The sequence below is a fragment of the Octopus sinensis genome, linkage group LG1 (assembly GCF_006345805.1).
Source record: "Octopus sinensis linkage group LG1, ASM634580v1, whole genome shotgun sequence".
NCBI lineage: Eukaryota > Metazoa > Mollusca > Cephalopoda > Octopoda > Octopodidae > Octopus > Octopus sinensis.
Window position 1 is genome coordinate 37561095 of NC_042997.1, and position 6000 is coordinate 37567094.

Here is a 6000-nt window from a genome sequence, read left to right on the forward strand (position 1 = left end):
TATGCTTCTCTTTAATGTTTGACGATAAGTGAAGACTTGTCTATTTAATGTTTTTATAAAACATTTTATTAATTTTTTTATTCTTTATTTTTAAAAAAATGCTGATAATATGCTTTATCATTGCCCATCCTGCAAATTTCTCGTAGGATGAATTTCTCTGTCACGAAACTAAATAATGTTCAGCGATTTTTTTTCCCACGCTTTGAAGATTCTACTAGTTATACAGCTTAAGGATATTAATGAATCCTCCTTTAGTCAAAAGGCCAGTAAGGTTTCAAGGAAAGAATCTAGTTAATTCCATTGAACTTAGCTCTTGGCCATTACGTTTCTTGTCTAAATTGGGCTGTGAGGGATGAGAATCAAATTTGATGACAAGAGAAGTTGGACTTAAACGAAAAAATAATGTCAGTACTACGACATTCTTCCACGTATAATAAAACGACAATCCTTCATGAAATCCAAATCATAAAAGTAACTGACAGAGATTCATAGCAGTAAAAGAGATAAGTTACCGAATGTCTTTTCAGAATATTAACATAACTTTTCAACGTTAGTATACTTAGACAACAAGTCTGTGTCATGCAAATTGACGATTTCACTTAAATAAAGAAGATATATTTCATGGGAATACATATTAGTTTGAATGAATTCATGAAAATTTATATTTTTGCAAAGATCACTTCAATAGAATATTATGTATAAAGATTAATTTTAAAGAATAAATAAGTTTAGAGCAATAAAAAAAACCCATAAAATCATACTATGTTGAGTCATGTATTTATTAGACAGTTGAATTCATTTCTGTAAGATCTGAAAATATTTTGCATTAAATCGGACATGTAAAATCATTTTATAACAACTATTTCTTTCATTGAATAAGAATTTTTCCCCTAATATCATAATTAAAGATAAATGCGGATATAAATTTGCTTTCATGGAAACACTGCAATTTCAATATTATTAATACTATATAGTGCACACCCGCGCATACTTACAGACACATTCACGTTTTTGTACAGAAATACATATATACAAACATAAGAACATTTACGTAAGAACACACAAACATAAACATAGTAAGATAAATATAGACAAAGCTATTGGTATTTATATCTAAATATATACATTAATGTGTATATACATATGCATATATATATATATATATATATATATATATATATATATATATATGAAGGAATCTCCCGTCAAACAACTATGTATAACTCTATACCTCCTGTAAGGTGCACAACTATGCACTACACCAGATGTCGAAGTTTTCATTATGAAAAGACGTCACTCGTCCCAAGAACCGATCCTACAGCCTTGTGATTATGGGAGCAGCACTCTAACCACTAGGAAAGGACTCCTCATTATGTATATGTACATACACACATACATACACACACACACACACACACACACATATATATTCCTTTATTATTTATCTATTTAGGAATAGCGGCTTCTATCGAGTAAATAATAACTGTCTTTCAACAAGCACGATGTTATATATATATATATATATATATATATATATATATATATATATATATATATATATATATACATACATATATATACATATATACACACACACACACATATATATATGTGTGTATATATATGTATGTATGTATATATATATATATATATATATATACACATACATACACATTTGTGTGTGTGCATGTTATATATATATGTGTGTGTGAGTATACACACACACGTGCATACAAACATAGATATAATCATATATTACAGAGGAAGAAGTACGTAATTATAAGTTTACAGCATAAAACTTACAGTGCGGAGTCAATTAAAGAGGGGGACAGGCAGTTTGATAGATAGATAGATAGATAGATAGATAGATAGATAGATAGATAGATAGATAGATAGATAGATAGATAGATAGATAGATAGACACACAGAAAGACAGACAGATAGATAAGTACGTGTACACAGAGAGACAACATATAATTGGGGATACCTTTAATATTTTAATCAAGTTGAGGTGAAAAGTAACTGTATAGTATCATTTGATATAAAGTTAATTACGGAAATTAATGCTCCAAGTTATTATCTCATCGCGGTCGGCTTTGACTTTAATCATTCCGAGGGTGAAGAAATATTTTGACTTAATCGCTTACGCCGTTCTATACAGCGTGTTGCCATTAATCTATGTTAGATTTTGATAAGTAACATTATTATTATTATTATGAATGTTTTCAAACGCTTGAAAATTGTTCTTGGCTGCAATATAATTTGATATATATTTATCTGAGTCCTTCATCAGAGGAAATACAGTGCGGTTATTCGTATGTAATTGACAGCATTTATTGATTAAGCAAATGTAGCTGAGTTTTAATCTAAACATACGATATTTTTATCAAAATAAACATAGCATATTAAATGTGTGTGGCGGAGTCTATACACACACACACATACACAGGCATACACATACACGCACACACACGCACGCACACACAAACACACACATATACATAATCTCCTGATATATTATATAACAATTTAATTAATAAAATATATTTGATTTAAAGGGTTAAACTAAATAGTATATTATTAAAATATTTTGGAACAATTTAAAATAAACGCAGTATGATATTAAAGAAATTGACAACACTGTTGATTTATTAATACGGAATAAGTTTGTATTCAGCAAGAAAAAAACGGTTATATATTTACTTTACGAATATTTGCTTATTACATGTATACTGGTTTACCTTACAACATATAGCATTTCTTTTAATTATTTTGCTGAGATCCTCAGCCATGTCATATTCTTTTTTTTTTTTTTTGGTTAATATATATGATGAATGGTTTAATTTACGGAATAGCTATAAAACAGTTGTCATTTATATTGAAACATTCCCGAATTATGTTTATGAAATAATCATTTAAACAAACAATGACTAATATATCGAAGCCTTGTATTAATAAACTATGCTATTATAAACTACACTATGAATAAACTGTGACATTAAGGCATTCAACAACAATACTTATTACAGATAAGGAAAAGAACAATTGGAAAATCATTAATAGCAACGAAGTGTGCAAACACGATTGTCAAGAGTCGCCATTAATCACTATGTTAATATTCTGCATATAACATAAGTATTTTGCAACGTGATGAATTAATTAATGATTTGTGGTAAAATAATGAAACGCCGAACGTATATATTCATCGTAGATTGTATATGCATGATCTTTGTTATGCATTCAACATTGAGCTCTGAATTAGTCATTTTAATAATACCTTATTTTGATACTTGATACTTGGGATATTTCAGTACGCTGAAAAATTCTCACTCCTTTATCATTAATCTATTTAGGAATAGCAGCTTTTAGCGTGTAAAAAATAACTGTCTTTCTATTAACACGATGTTATATATATATATATATGTATGTTTGTATATCACCTTCACCTTCACCGACCAGTCCGTCGGGCGTCCATTTGACACCGTTGGTCACAACACGCTGTCCAGTCCTCTCTGGATCGCGCCTTTTTCATCCACATGATCCCAATCGTCCTCCTGAAGTCGTAACTCCACTGTCGTGGAGGCCTTCCGGGTGGTCGTTTCCGATCGCGCGGGTACCACTCGACAACTGCGCGGGTACACCGATTATCGGTGAGCTGGGCGACGTGTCCAGCCCATATAAACTTGCTGCGTGTATACTCTGCGATGGCATCTCTCACACCGGACTTCTTTCTGATGATCTCGCTATTGATGTGCTCTCTCAACGAGATACCAAGCATTGACCTTTCCATGACTCTTTGAGCCGTTACCAGTCTCTGCTCTTCTCTCTTTGTTGTAGCCCACGTTTCACTACCATATAACATTGCAGGTAGAACTGTACTGTTGATGAGGTTGGCGCGGGTGGTCCTGTCCAACATTCCCTTCAGCACATCCCTTATGCAATTAAACGCCTTTCTTCCGGCCCTTACTCTCCGTGAGATCTCCTTTTTGATATCACGGCACATATTCACTTCCTGTCCCAGGTAGACATATTCCTTTACCTCCTCTATTTCATCACTGCCGATCACCATTCGACCTGTTGGTACGCTGTCTGACCGCATGAACTTTGTTTTCATGCGGTTCATCTTGATACTTACTGCAGAGCTTTTGATGTCGAGCTCCGTCAGCATGGTCTCAAGCTGATCTGTGGTTTTAGCGATAAGTATGTTTGTAGACTATGAGAAGACCTTCGATAGCGTCGAAACCAACGCAGTGCTGAACTCGCTGGAGAAGCAAGGAGTCGAGGTGCAATATGTGCAACTGCTCAGGGAGGCAAATTCCGGATGCACCACCGACATCGCTCTGCTGTCATCACCCGTACGAGTTCAGGTCAAGAAGAGAGTGAAGCAAGGAGATACGACCTCCCCAAATCTTTTCACTGCATATCTCGTGCAGATCATCACACGCATCGACTGGCAAGGCGGTGTCCACATCAATGGCGAGCTCCTCACCCACCTCCGTTTCGCTGACGACATCGTACTCATGTTTGTGTATATATACATATACATATGCATCTAGTATATTTGCATATTAATCTACAGATGTAGTTCCATTGAATTATTATCTATACTCCATGAAGAACTTTATATGGAAAATAAATAATGTGAGTGTACATGCATATATACACATATATATGCATGTATATATATGTGTATATATTTATATGTATACACACATATGATATATATATATATACATACATAAATACATACATACATACATACATACATACATACATACATACATACATACATACATACATACATGTATAAGTACACGCATAGTGTCTTTGAATTATTTAATCTCTAAACAGTTCTATACAATTTCAATGTATAACTCTGGGGATGTTTCCGTTATATATGTATCACAATCTTGTAAAATTTCACTATTTTGAACTCCAAAATTTATTTTGCCACAGTTTTCAGATTGTGTGGATGATTTATATTAAAGCTGCCCTCGGGTTTTTGTCATCCAGATATAGCCCAATGGAATATTTGTGCATGCATACTTCAGTATACCCACTCATATATACACATACATATATATCTATATATAGCGGTGTGCGCATGGCTGTACATGTAGGGTGGTATCAGTTTGTAGATACGCATAGATTTCGAACTACAAAATGCGTGTAAATCAATGTATTGAGAAGCTTTGACTGACACTAAAGATATATTACTTCCCCATAAACCCTGGATAGATACCAGATATTAGTGTCCATATTTTTCGAATATAGCTTATGGTTTATTACAAAGCAATGAAGATCGATAGTAATATTTCAAAAAGTAGTGCATAAATTTTATTATACAAAATTGGTCACATATTTCAATCGTATACACTTCAGTATATATAATACCAATTATTTTCTAAATCATATTTAGAGCATTAGTGCTTATATTTTCATATCCCTACAAAAAATGTCATAATGATAGAAAACTACAAGTCCTTCACAAAACAACTGACTATAATGTATAGCAACAGCTTCTCTCAATTATTTCTGTCTCGTCCAACTGCTCTTTTAATGTGAATATGTATGTATGTATGTATGTATGTAGGTATGTATGTATGTATGTATGTATGTATGTATGTATGTAAGTATGTATGTATGTATATATGTATGTATGCATTTATATATGTATGTATGTTTAATTGTATATATAAATATATATATTTACATACATGCATAGTATATCTATACATATAAATATATAAATATCTATACGTATACATATAAATACATATGTATGTTTGTGTGTGTGTGTGTGTGTGTGTGGTAACATACTCATTTTTTGAATACGGGTATTATTAAATTAATGTTAGCTTTGTTTCAAGAAAAAGTCATAAGCAGGCAATATTCCAGTGAAATTAATCAGTTCTGGGCGAAAGCAGTGCTCTAGTGAATATATCCTGCATTAAAAAATAACTCCGTACTGATAATTTAATTACATTGTCCATTGATCTA